This window comes from Temnothorax americanus, unplaced genomic scaffold, assembly GCF_048541705.1.
Source record: "Temnothorax americanus isolate GAGA-0224 unplaced genomic scaffold, ASM4854170v1 Scaffold14, whole genome shotgun sequence".
NCBI classification, from domain to species: Eukaryota; Metazoa; Arthropoda; class Insecta; order Hymenoptera; family Formicidae; genus Temnothorax; species Temnothorax americanus.
Genome location: NW_027509275.1, coordinates 2,865,034 through 2,880,186, shown reverse-complemented (window position 1 = coordinate 2,880,186; position 15,153 = coordinate 2,865,034). Strand labels below are relative to the sequence as shown.

Below are 15,153 nucleotides of genomic sequence, written 5' to 3'. Positions count from 1 at the left end.
TCGCTTTTGATAACTATGTACCGTCACAGAACTACGGTGGGTGGTTTGCGAGCGAGCGAGCGAACGAGAGAGAAAGAGAGAGTAGAGCATCGCGAGGCGGTTTTCAGCTCGTTGGGCGCCTTTGTGCTCCGAGGTCAAGAGAACAGTGCAGGCAAGATTATCTTCCTCCCCCATTCCTCGTTTCCACTTCGCCGCTGTGTACAGCAGCCTGGCTGAAGACGACTCCGCTGTTCTTCAGTCATCGTTTCCACAGATTCCCATCGCGGCTTCCTCTTCCCGCCCTCTGCTCTTTCCTAGTTGCCATCGAGTCGCGGATTTATCCTACAATGTGCCGTATCTTCTTAGACTCATTATCGCACGTTCCCCCCTTTCGACGAATATCATTTGCTGTTTCTTTGCTTCCATGTACTTCTATTGACTGCTGTTCGTTCTCGCACTTGCGTTCCATCATCATACGCGTTCACAGTTATCCATCCATCGTACTTGCATTCGCATCCACGTACCCATTCTCGTTCTTCCATTTCTCGCGTCTCTTTCAGGTTTACTCTTCATCTTCTATTCTTATTCTTTCACCCCTGGCCCCTCTCCCACGGTGCGATTTATGAAAGTGGGCGATATGGGGTAAGCTCCACGGTTATTTGCCTCCGGAGACTTATAATGGCCGTTTTACTGCTCTCGTGAATAAGTACTTCCTACTAAATAACATCCGCGGGAAAAGAGACGGCACGATGCTCGCGGTCTATTACACGCCGCGCAGTTCGCTGTTAGAGCTCGAGTTAGACGCGAAACCGCACGAGGAGCGAGATGTGGTTTAACCTTCTTGTCAGGAAGGCTGCATTTTTGCGGATAGTTAATAGACAGACAAGAGGCGTAAGTGCAATGGGTGGTGAATTGGTGGAGTAATTACGGACGATGCCATCATATTTGACTGACCTCTTTCGCAAATTTTGCCGGTTGTAATAATGAAACTTCACGTGATATACAGTTTATTTGGATATGTTAAAAAATATACTGTATTTTTTTTAACATTGGAACATTATAATTATTTAAGTTATTTATTATTAATGCATTGTGTATATTGATAATAAATAATTTAAGGATGTATGTCAGATAGCTATCTATATATAGTATAATTTTGTTTTCTTGATTAAACAGTGTAGAGCTAATCTCAGAAATTATTCATAAGCAACATGGTATCATTGGGACAGAAGAAGCGTAAAAATCGCAATTTTGTCTCATTTTTGTACTTGATATTGTTTAAATAAATCATTAAAATTTTGAAAAAAAAATATAATCAAAAAATCCTTAAAAAACCATAATTGCAATTCTCGATGTCATAGAAGTGTACCATAAAAATTTTATTTATTTTTACCGTACATGAGCAGAGATACATATTATGATATTTACATGGGAAGTATATCTATATAGGTATATATACAATTTCTGTAACTTTTAAAGCAAATATCTCAGAAACGGGTCGGACAATTGATCGCAAATTTAACACAGGTTTTTGAGATATATAAGTGCACTATCTCTGTAAATTTCAGCTTTGTCCTGTTATTTTGACATAAGTGACATACATCCTTAAACGTAGCTCGGAATATTTCCCTATCACTCAATTTGCGCGGTGCAAGAATATATAAATTATTAATTTATATGGAATTTAAGCTTCAGCGGTTAGCTCTGTTGCAACCATCATATCTTTTTAAAAATTTGATAAGTTGCAACAGAGAGAAGAGGGATATAGAGGAACATAGAACACGGAAAGTGCTACTATACAGAACTCTGTTTCGATCTGCATATTTGACGCATAATTCGTACATACAACGAGATCTATATTGCCGAAAGGACTACGTGTCCAAGTCAGCGACATTTCACTGACGAGATCACACGGTCTGCGGCTGGTACTGGGAAAACCCAATTTGCGATTCCCCCGTAATACTGCGAGGCTTGTCTTCCTCTTTCTCGGCCATGTAACAATCGTCTCCTCGATCTTGGAGAGTTTCGATGCAAGTTGCGCGCCATATTTCGAAGTTATGGAATACGAGGTTACGAACGGCGAAGTGACATCATCTATCACGTACTAGGATGCAATTATTCCGACCGAGATTAACCCAAGAGGAAGGAAGGGTCGTTGCGCGCTCGGAGGAGCACTATCGTCGTTTTGTAACCGCGCATCTTCCCGATGAAAGATGGACGTCGATGATATAGAAATGTTGAATAATATTAATGTTGTTCTAAAAGCATCGAAATTTATAATTAAAGAAAGAAATGAGTCCTACTTATTATCGTCATGGAACTATAAATATAACATGAAATTTATTACAAAAACAATTTCTTTTATCAACTAATTTAATTTTTAAAATGCTTACCATAAAGACGCGAACATTTTTAATAAATCACTCGCGCTTCAAATAGGACTGTAAATTTTACTGACCTAAATGGTAATTTTATTGACAGCCTCGAGCGATTCGAAGAAGCTTGGTAATAACAAAACAATAAATTTTTTTAACTAATCGTAAATTTATTATATTAGTGACCGTTGAAAATAAATGTGTAGAAATCACATTTGGTTATGGCGTGAGGTGGCAATTCACATTATGTGGCAAGGAAATTAACCGGAGTAAGTGTCGTGTGTAAGCGGGATAATACCTTCAACGAACATTTCGCGCTGTGGGAGGACTTATGGCAGCAAAAAACCGGACATTATTCTGAGTTAAAGGCCGACGGAAAAACTGATTGCTCGTTTCAGCCCGATATCTTCGTCGTTCCATAACGATCTTCGTGCACGGCTTTTTGCAGGAATATCGTTTTGTACCGATAAATCTGCATTATACCGTCCCGATCTAGCTAGCGTAGTGGGAGCTGGCGAAGCCTCAGTCGCCGGGGTCGTTAAGCTTTCTAGCATCGTACGTGTGAGCTTAAAAGTGTTATAAAAACGGCGTTATTTGATCGATCGCGGGGCATTATTTATCATTACCGTGGATGCACAATGTCAGTAATCTGTAAGCTGAGATATTTGGGCTGTCTCGTGGTTCAACGTAATCGATTAAACATCGTTACGCATATCGACGCATATCGACTGAAGATCTACCACACTTTTATCAATATGCGTTTATGAACAAAATTTACTAATAATTCCATTTTTGCATAACTCCAGAAAAAGTTGCTTTGACGGATGTAAATTAAAATAAAATAAAAAAGAGCTGAATTTCTCATAAGTTATATAAATAACTCCATAATATTATTCAAGACGATTCTCCTAGTTTTGATAATGACAAAGTGTTTAGTCTCTCTCTCTCTTTAAATAATTGATAACGCGCGTGCAACGAATTTTCAGTTTATACATCCGGAAACTGCGGATAATTCTTACTGACATTCGGAAATGAAATTTCGAGCGTCAGCTAACGACTTTCATCTTTCGCAAGCGGCAATGCGAAAAGTTGATAAAATCTACGGACTGGTCTGTCATGTCGTATTCTGGTTATGATGATCGAGGATATCCCTGCTTCCAGCACCTTCCTTAACGCTGATAATATTTCAACGTTGGGTCAGGTGGTGAATATGGCGGTGTCGGGAGAGGGCAAAGGTTAGAAGAAATTACGAGAACTGTCGATAGTCATTGCCCGGAAAGCTGCCAATAACGAATCGGCCGAGATTAATCGTCGAGCGACGTGATGTAAAATTTCGCTGCAGTTACGTAAACATAAGCGAATAAATAAAATAAAACAAATTTGTCGAAGATAGAAAGTATGGTGATATTTTGTTACGGATTGTAGGAGCTGAAACGTTGTACTTCTTTTTTTTTATAGAAACCTTATATCTATCTAATAGCGATAATATATCGAACGATCTTTGGTTACAGCGTAAAAATATCTACATAGTTTTTAATAAGTTTTATTTGTTTTTATATTTATGTATATTGTTAAATACGAAAGAGAGAAAGAGAATTAGAAAAAGTAATCTCTATACGTAGTGTCGAGATTATAAAGATTAACTTTTACGTAGCATAGAGATTTTTAATTCATTATATTCGAATAATTGTGCGTTGTCTCGCTTTTTGGCTGGAAAGAAGGTAGATATATCAACTGTTATTTGAAATGTAAAGCCGCAGCAATCCCATGAGATAGATTTTAATTAATGTAATGGGATCCTGAAGAATTGTCTCATAGATGATGAAAAGATGGCCTCGATATGCATAAAGAGGTAGACTCGAACGAATAAAGTTTTTATTATAATTAAAACTGCATATATATGTGAAAAATATTAATAAATTAATAGCAAAATTTTTGCAGAAATGTTCTGATAGATTAACGTCCCTTGAAGTTGTTTTAGTTTAAATTTAATATTTTATTTGTGCAAATTGACGATTTGATAGCTCTTAACTGATTTCTCGAATAATTATTACACGTTAAAAATTTAATTAAATGAAAAATCAATTAATTTTTATTGACGAGAGAAAATTATGCCAAATGGAATCGTATAATTTAGTACAGAATATGATTCGAGGAGATTGAGTCTTTTTAACGAACGACGACGATGCGTCCGGTTGATTTTCGTTGAATTTCGCCATAAATAATGCATCATTCGTCGGACCGTTTGGTCGGTCAGAAATATGGCGGGCATAAAAGTGATGTAAGACCGAGGAGAAACGGCTCGTTCGATCGGGGCGGGTGGTAGCTCGATGCTTCTTAGGTTGCGTATGGAATTTCTGGGACATGGGAGGCTCTTCCTTCCTTCCTTAGAAGGGTTCCTTCTTCGTCGGAGAATTTAACTCGCGAGCGGCAACCGATACGGATCGACGGCTATGATCGTTACGCCAGGCGGGAGAAGGAATTCGAAGGAGCACAGTAATTTTTCAAAGGTGCCAGCCTACGGGCGAAATCCTCAAAATATAGATTATTTTGCACAAGGGCTATATGGGTAGCTCTGGAAAAGAGTATCTTGATCAACGATGCGCATTTTGACGAAGTTTAATGGTTAAACGATGCTTTCGACGTTGATAGATATTTTTATTGTGCTTACAAAAAATGTAGCTTGTTAGAAACAATATTTCCTAAAAACGTTGAAAGATAACATTATTTTTGTAAAGATCGAACATTAATCCAGAAATGATTTTAATAATAGAATTTTTCAGTAGTAGGTATATATATATTTTTCTCTTTTGAGTAAAATATTGGAAACATGCTCAACTATACTGCATTATGCGCGAGAAAAGTGTTTAACTATTACAAATACCTGTCATTGGCGAATTACATGGAGAAATTACTTTGCTTCATACCGAGACAGCATCTGCAAGCGTACCACACAATTTTTGTTGCCCCCGTAGTGGCGATGGAGTCGAAAATAAATTGCTTTTACCGTCGGCAAATTTAGTTCCCAACGGCGACCGATGCGGATCGATGCCCATGATCGTTGCACTTGTCGGGGCCCTTCGGAATCGTAGTAATTTTTCGCAAAGGGGAGAAAGCTGCACCCAGCTATCGGGTAAGCTTTTCGAGGCCATTTTTTATGTTCCATCTGGAACGAGCCAGAAAATGAATAGCCCGAAAATATGTTTTCTTTAAAAATAACGGTTTTTTTTAATTTGGCTGAAGCAGTTTGTGTTCCATCTTGCGAGATAATACATTACATCGCGATATAACACGGAAAGTATCGACATTACCGGCTTTTAAGAGTGACCTTGGGCAGTTTCATGCTTCACTTTTTTGCGTTGATTTAAAACTTTAAGATATAGATTTAAGATTTAAGATTAGGAAGTCACTTAATAGAACTACGCGTAAAAAATAATATTGCAATATCTATCGATGAATCTTGCTAAATGTCACAATCCATTGCTTCACGCTCCGTTTGACACGTTGACATCTACTACATTGCCCTCGATATTCCGATATTCTCGTGTCGCCGACGTGTGATATTCATGGTAGAGTACCTGCGAACAATAGTCCACACCAACAAGATATTACGTATTAAACTGCTGTTTGCCTATCGATTACTCGTGCTAATCCAATGATTATCTGAACCTTTAATTATTTACAGTATCATTGCACGATGATACGATGAAAAATATATCACCCGTCGCGACATAATGTTCTGCTATCTGGTAGTTGACAGTTACAATAGCGTACGGCATACACATTGCACGATATCGATCGGGCAGTGTGATCCGAACAAAATCCGGGATGGAGATTTTTTTCGCATGATTGATTACATCATTGTTGAGTCACTATTAATCGCGAAACGATCGAGATAGTATACAAATGCGTTTTAACAAACTTGCCACGTAAATTCTGAAACTCATTTACCGCATCATCGTCAATGTAACCTGCGGTTTAACGGATTAAATTGTCGCTACAGCCGCGATGATACACGAGGCCAATTGACGTCGGTTTGACGTAATATTCGGAAGTGTCAAAAAATGTCCACGAAATTTTCATTTAATCTTTTACTCGCATATACAAAATTTTTGATATGACTAATGAGAATAAAGATAGATATATAGTGTTTTTTAACGTGATAGAAAGCATTAACAAATATCAGACACAAACATATATTTTAATTTCTAGAAAGAGAAAGAAAAAACGTAAAGAGATTTGTGTTGCATCCGAAATATTTGTTAAAAAAAATTGGCATTATTTATATAAATAAATATTATGCGAGAGACTACTGGTGTTCTAGAAATAAATTATATATTATTATCCACAATAAAAATTATATATGATTGTTATCGTATTTACCAAGTTGTATCGAGTGGAACATAAGATGATATACAAGATGAAAGAAAGAGACGGAAAGCGGGAAGAGAGGCAACAGCCTCTGATTAAATAAACGTCTCATTTTGTTCGAAACATAAGGACAAACTTAAAAGAAGCACTTGATCGAAACGGCTCACAAAGAAGAATGAACGGCTTAGAGGATCTCCCATGCGTTTTTTAATGATTTATTAATTACTCCGACGTAAACCGAGGATTTGAAGTCTGTACATGTCGCGAGAATAATTACGGATTCGCCGAGTGTACGGTTGAGAAACGTGATGTCGGACTTCCTTTGCGCTGCGCCGGAAGAAGTCTCGCAGGAAAGAAATTCGAAAACAACTTCTCGCTTCCTTTTCGCCATGGCAACGGAATATTTCGATTAAGTTTTTACGAGCATCTTAAACATTGGAAATGCTATTATTTTCATCAAATCTAGAGAGACACGTCTGTATTTCGATGACGTACACATTTCGAGATATCTGAGACTCGATGCAGTTTCAGTTTGAATGTAAACGTTTCGTAATGAGAAAGATACTTTTCATTAATGAAGCCTTTGGCACTATTCTCGCATTAAGGATAGCGATGACAACGATTCTCTGGAGCTTACATTAGACTTATCTCGATGTGCGGCCAAATCGAGAGATGCATATTCAGAGATATTCAATTCAATTATTTATATCGTGATTCACCGCAGTATTGAAGGAAAGAAAATAATAGTTAATGTGCGACAATTAATCAATGAATTATACGCATCTTTGACATCTCTATGTCTTTGCACTTTTATATTCTTTATCGCGCATATTGCATCTCATTGCAGCTTATAATATCGCGCGTAATATTCTCCATGTGAGTATTCATGCGGAAAATACGCGGGGCATTTGTGATGGAAAGTCTCAGAAAGGAATTTGCAATGATAGTCGTCATGCCGGATATAAATGCGGGGTACGCGAGCCATAGGTCAAAATCGATATACCGGGCAGCGACATGTGTAATTTCGCTGCGGATATTCGACGGAAAAGCGATACCCGTCTAACGTGATCCAAACTTTCGAGCGGCAATCCTTCGGGAAATCTCACCGCTGATTAGACCTATTCGATTCTAAATGAAACGGAGATCGGCCGACCTCTTGGACTATCGATGGTTCACAAGCATCCTTAATTCTGATTAAACGTAATCTTTGCCGGAAGTCGGTGCCGTTTTCCTCATTCCTGCAGCGAAAGCAGAGACGACGGGAAACTTTTTAGGATTCGCACAGGTCGGACATTCGCGAAATCGAACGGGACAATTCGAAGCACTATCGATCGCGACTAAAATCTCCGTCTGTCTTATTGCCTTCATTACAAAAATTTCCAATTTCTCCGCGCTATACTCATGCTACTCTACGTGAATCGTGCGCTATTACGATTTTAATTAAGATTATCTCGAAAGCTTTTACAGACAATATAAAATTCGGGTATTTATTATAATTTCTTTATGATTATGCATTAGAATATATCTTCATATAATCGCTTATTCATAGTGGATTTAATTTTTAATTATATCGTGTACGTGTTTAATTTAAATTTAAAAAATGGTATGTTATATTTTTATGAAACATTCGCGAATTATATAGTTTTATTCAACTATATCTAAAAGATGCATTTAATACGTCACCGGCTTTTTCACGTGCCGAACGATCCCATTCCATCGCCGCATCGCAATATTGTATCGGCAATCGAACAAATTGCTTCCTTCTATACAGCTGGTTTTCGAATTACGAAGACCATAAATATGATCGTACCTACGGGGAATTTGTTGGCAGGAATATCGGCTAGCTACGACCGCGACCATAATTTATCAGTATCGCGCCAGCAGAATTCAATCGCGAAATAAAACGCCACGTGAGACGACGACCGCCGGTTGACATTCCGTTCTGCTTCGCCTAGGTATTCATCTTGGAAATGAAGTCACACGCATCCCTATAAAAGCCGAGCGTCTTATATTGTTTTTCGGTAACGAGTGTACGTGATCCGGACTGATATTGAAAAACATTTCGCGACGGTAGCAGAATTGATTCGGATTTTTTAAATTTCTAAATTCTTGCATTTTTCGCTACAAATATTTATTGTATATTATTATAACATCTAATATTTGACTATTTGAAGTATTTGAAACATTTGAACATACATAAAATGTTAGAATTTTTCTAACTAAGGAAAATATGTTAAAAATTCTTAGTGAAGATTATGTGTCCCAGCGACCTGACGTGCCACTCGTTAATAGCAGATGATCCCTGATGAGATCATTTTGAGACGAAAATTCTAATACCAAGGCTAATAGTTTTTAAATGAAAAGTGTTTAAAGTTGATCAATCAAATTAATCAATCAAACGCATCAATTCTATTCCTGAAACTGATATAGATATATAGAAAATTTGCTTGAAAACACCTTCATTACTAATGTAATGTGACATAACTGAGCGCGCGAATTTCGGAGAATTTGATTGATTAACTTTAAACTTTTCTCATTTAAAAACTATTATAGCCTCAGAGCATTTTAGTATTATATAGGAATTTTGTCTCAAAATGATCTCAGGAATCTGTTATTAACGGGTGATCTGGGACATCTTGTGTATCTTATAACTCGGTTTTATTTTTTATTATAGTTTTATTAATGAATTTGGAATTGGAGCAAAAATATCGAGACATTAATAATTTTAACAAGCTAATCTAATCTTCAGCAAAAATATCGATGTATCGATAGTTTTTAATTATAAGCGATTGGAAAAGGAAAGGAATTAATTCATTGAATGTCTCTTTCAAAAGTACAAGACGCACGAGACTGTACACACAAGTTTACAGTATACAAAACAGTAGCGAACGTTCAGAACAGGATAAGTTTCCCAAAATTAATTTCAAAGAATTTATTATTAAATTGTGAATTATGGGACATTTTGTGTATATAGAAAAATCTAATAAATAAATACAAGATGTTACATTTGTTTAAAAAAATTAAATCATTAAATATAGTTAAGTTTCTCAGGTAGTTAAATTTTGAAATTGCGTAATAGCGGTAACGTAAACATACGTATAATTTTCTACGTGTTGGCATCACATCGTTGGCATCCGGCATTCATACGCGCGCTTTGGAACGATACAACAGCCTTACATCATTACACGCTAATTATGTGCCTCGAAGATCTGTAATTTGCGGAGGAAAGCAGTCGCTTTGTGGCACGTATCGTTTAATCTCGCAATGCTTTTGATTCGCAAACGTTAACCGCTGGTGATTATTTTATACTGAACGTTCGCTACTGTTTTGTATACTGTAAACTTGTGCGTGCATTCTCGTGCATCTTGTACTTTTGAAGAGACATTCAATTTAGAAAAGGATAAACGTATTTAGAAGAAGACTATCGTGAGAAACGTGGATGTACAATCGTTTTCTGAGAGCATATTATTGTTGGTACTAATCTTAGTGCTAAGATTAGATTAGATTACCGTCGAATCAAATTTTTATTTTTACGGATTGTTTTGGAACATGTAAATATCTATTACTTTTACACGAATTAATATTAAGAAATCCGAGTAACGTTATATTATTGAGTATTTAAACAAGATTAAAATTTGAGATTTTAATTATAATTGAGATAAGCTCGTTCGTGATCCGACATATTACGATTTAATTTGAGAGTGGTATTGTAGCAGTTTTTCAACAAAAATATTCCATAAGCCCGAACGCGCAAATTTTACGTATATTATTTTTTTATCCGATTAAGACTAAAATGCCCATCGCGCATCAACGAGAATACATCTGCATTCGCGGAAACTAACCAAGCAATTATCCAAGCGCTTTTTAACTGCTGCGTCTGTTTTCGAGGACGATCTTAATCATGATGATTAAATAAAAGTACGAATACGTATCGTGCCATTGAGTTCCTTATCTTGATTTATCGATAAATATCATGCGGTTGTCAATAAATCGTTGCAACCGCGTTACTCCATCGAAACGAAGATGAAACGCGACCGTATATGGTCTCAGGCGGCAGTTTTACTTGTATGGCAACTATAGAACGCGAAATCCATTTTACAATATATGTATTCTAAGAGATTGGTTTCCGCGGTTTTCCGAGAGATTGAAGCCTCGGAAGCCCGAGATGTCCCACGCGGATGTGTTCCTCACGACGCAAACTGCGTTTCCGCGGAATAATTCAGCGACTCGAGCTCCTTCTCTCGATACAGCGTCGCATACTCGCGGCTTAATTCCCGAGAGTGTAGAGAATGTCGACGTGGAATCCGAGCGCGCTTCTTAAAAGATCGTGACGCCGAGCGTTGAGCAATCGCTCGGTGGACGAGCCGAAGGTTCTGCTTTCGCGCACAAAGGCCATCGAGAGTATGCCTCCGCTCCTTCGCGGTTCACCTTCTCCTCCCTGGTTCACCTTCTCCTACTCCGCGGAATCCGCAGGTCGCAGGTGTTCGAGCCGGCTATCGGCACTGCTTGGCCGCCGTGCCGGTTTCAGTCACCGCTTGGTCGTCGCCAGGTTTAGCGGCTTTCTCCTGATACTTTGATGATTCTTTTTTTTACCATGCGGCATGTTCGCGCGATAGAAATCTCCGGTTGGCACCGGTAAGGTTTATCGGCTTTTATCATAACGGCGGTCAATAATTTGTCGGCGCCAAAGTGTCTTTGATAAGATTACGATGATAACGCAGAGATTGTAACGCGGTTTTATGTAGTATTACTTTATTTGCTGGCTTAAAAAAAATTCCCAGAAGATAGAAAACATCAGCATGGTGTATTTCATTGGTGAAAGTGCGATGTAGATAATGAATTTTGTTTTGTATAGTTTAATATTAATGTGTATCTTTGTCAAACGGGTGAGATATAAGTGATTACGTATATCTGCTTTTATAAGTGCAACATTTATATAAAAACGGTAAGTTTTACGCTTATATTATAGTCCTGATCAATATTACCCGAAAACGAAGAAAGTTTGAATATTTCAGTATTTTACAAATGTAAAATATATAGATACGAATTTTTACATGTTATAAATGCAAGAGCTGCATAGTCACGAAAAACATGAACAATATAATTTAATTATTTTAACAAAGTCGTCATTTTCAAATCATACTATGTATGTACGTAATACAGGAAAAATATAGTCACGTATTATGTAACAATTAATAAGTAAAATTGCCGTTAGTTTTACCGCTATTTGAGTGTGTAAATAGTAGCCTTGTTCATGTGAGGTTACTTTCACCGATTCGTGCGACGATATTTCATATTATTGTGCGACGAATGACGACTATTTCTTTGCTATTATCGTTGTAATGTCGTTATATAGCTTGTATAATTCAATTTTATCGTGACAGCTTAACTTTGGCTCGGTCGGCCACCTTCACATGGTTGCAAATTATCGTTATATTGGCCAGGTACACGAAACTCGGAGCGTGTTGGCCGAATCACGCGACAAAGGGGTTGTTATATGTTTTGAGAGAATCAATTTTTATTACCTTAAATAAGTCTCGGTCTCAACCAATCAGGAAGCAGACTGAAGTACTCTTATCATAATGTATCATCTATGTCATAATCTATGTTAATTTGATCAACAACGACATATTTTACTTAAAACCGAATTATATAACTGAATTTTCGAAATATTTGTAAACTCATCAGTTCAGTAATAATTGGTAGCGTATGCGGAAAATCGAGTAGATAAATTTCAGTTACAATAGAACGAGTGCATTTCCGATACAAGTACGACGATGGATGATGTCAAACTCATTATCGAGAATAATTTGAAGCGCGAATCATGTCATAACATATCGCAAAAATTACTAACGTGCCATGATTGCTGAATATCCATTATCAAAAACTGTTACGATTTTATATAAAGATATAATACATAATTGTGCATAATTATAATTCTAATATCACACAGAGGCGAATAAAATAATTACGTTATGAACCTTTATCTTTTTCTGGTAATGTCTCCAAGTCAAATTAGTGTTAATATTTCGGTTTTGAAAGTGTTATAACTAAATATTTATAATTGAATTAATTATTTTCTTCGAACTTGGATCCTTTCGTTATCACGCTTCATATTTATGTGTATATGTCACATAATCTTATATTCTCGAAATAGTGGATTTATTATGAATGAGATTGTCAGCGTGTAAATTGTTTGCGTATACTATCTAATTAAATTCCAATATCAGAATAATCGATAAACTTGTTAGCTCTCTCTCTCACTTTCTTTGTCCATCTCGCTTCAACATCTCGTAAAGAGGTTAGCGAACGGAGAATCAGCTTCGGCAAAGCCGAGGAATCCAAACGGTCTTTACGTGTCTGCTCTTTCTATCTATCGCTACGCGGTTGCTTCCGGTAACGGGGTAACAGACCACGAAGAAACTGCGCGATGCGAAGCGGCGAAACGTCGAAAGAAGGAAGAGAAGGCGGAAGAATATCTCACTAGCCAAGTTCTAGCAGTCGGTCGCGATGCCGATAGCTTATGACTACGTTACGCCTTTTAAGTCGCGCTAGTATAGCAACGAGCGCGATCAACGTTCCGAAATACGAGCCTCGATGCGCTTTTTTATCTTATCCAGTTATTTGCTGCAACATTTATTCCTCATTTCTATGAAAAATATTGTTTTAGCATGTCGATATCAGTTTAACAGTTAATCGATCGAACATTCTAACGTGATTAAAATACAAAAGAGTATCGTTATATCACATTATTCAATGAAAACATCAGCATTTTTGTCATATATAATATCGTTCAATAAATTTTAAATATAAAGGTGTACTATATAAAAAATCGCGAAAAAAGATAAAATTGACATTAGTATATAAAATCATTATTAATGAAAGATTATTGAGGTTTCAATAACGTTTATTTTAATTTAAACTTTACATCCAATGCCGTGAAAATTTTTCCGTGAAAGAGTATAGTTGTGCTACTTTATGCGGGATTAAAATATATTTGTACGCTCAGTGGCCATTCACTGGCGAGAGCGGTCATTCACATACCTTATCCCGTTCGTCAAATTCCACTCGTCGCTGTTCGGCACTCTGTGACGATCTGTAACGAATCCACTCGAATGGAATTTAAATTGAAGCACTGCCATTGGCATCGCGATAAACTCGAGAAGCGAACTATGCGCGCGTGTAGAGATTTTTCAGCACACCTTTATTCGCACCAGCGCCAAAGTATGTAGCGAGTTATGTGCAGCGCGCATCGATTAAAATCAATCAGAATTTGTCGATGGTACGCAGATCGAAACGGCGATGTATGCAGATGTATCGCGTCGTTCGCGTTTCTGACCTTCGTGGAATATTGTGTTTTCTCTATGGGTAGGGGAGACCGGGCTCGTTGGCACCGTTTTTACAATTTCGGCATTTGAGTTTTTATATACAACTAATTATCATGATTAAACAGTACTAATATGATAGAGAGAACCTTTCTTTACATTTTCATGCTAGGATCGCTCCTGTATACCGCATAATTTCTTTGTAATAAATGAAATATGAACATGCTGCATTGTGGCCAACTTTCCCCGATAGTAGGGTAAGTTGGCTATGCGACAAAAGTTTACGTTAAATTAATGAATACGTAATAGAAACACAAAACGGGTAACACATACGTACTTCTTGATAAAGATTGTATCTTTTAAAGTTATTTTGTAATGATCGAATATCAAAACGTTGTTGCAGAAAAATAATTGTGAACTATTTTAGATGTAGCTTTCTTCATCATAAAAATATTAATATAAATATATATTGAGCTTCTATCAGCATTGTAGATAGTAAATCACGTGCTCAAACAGGTCTCACGCGCACGGCAACAAGAGTCAAGCTAAGCGTACTGTCTTGATATGAGCCAACATACCCCATTCCTACATACATTTTATTTCAGTCGTTTTATTACAATAAATTACTATTGTAGTCAAAATAACATGTCGTATAGTAACAGAAACTTTTTTTTTAACTAATGATACGTCACTTTGATTTACTTCTCAAGCTGAAGAACATTAATACGATATTTTGAAACGCTCGAAAATTTACTTTTTACCTCTTGAATCAGACTTTTCTCTTTTTCTATTGTAATACTTGTCTGATTAAAATAAAACTTTGTGAAAAGTACCTATGTCATATAAGAAATATTTTGTGATAACTTTTCCATTGTTTTTTTCGCTATAAATACATAAACGGAACGCATTGCCAACTTGCCTCTTGTGCCAACGAGCCCCGGTCTCCCCTACGCGGATTTGTCGGATATCCGTTTCAACAACTGTGTTTCTCATCGCGCGCCTGTCGCGAATTCACGCGACGACGCAGCGATAAATAAGCCGCTTATATATGCGGTAATCTAATCCCGTAGTCGTGTTTCTCTCCTTCCGCGGTGCGGAATGCG

The 15,153-nt window shown here is 37.1% G+C and overlaps 1 protein-coding gene across 4 annotated transcripts in view; it reads left to right on the top strand.

Annotated features, from left to right (window-relative positions):
• The window catches only part of Pgant9 (polypeptide N-acetylgalactosaminyltransferase 9), a 193,850-nt gene that overhangs the window by 49,608 nt on the left and 129,089 nt on the right, over positions 1-15,153 (top strand). Inside the window, exon 1 of one of the 4 annotated variants that reach the window (XM_077400775.1) lies at positions 11,276-11,670. The exons of the other annotated variants lie outside the window; for them this stretch is intronic. The gene's annotated coding sequence lies outside the window, so the exon portion shown is untranslated. Of the gene's footprint in view, positions 1-11,275; positions 11,671-15,153 lie in introns of those variants that run through there. 4 annotated transcript variants of the gene reach the window in all.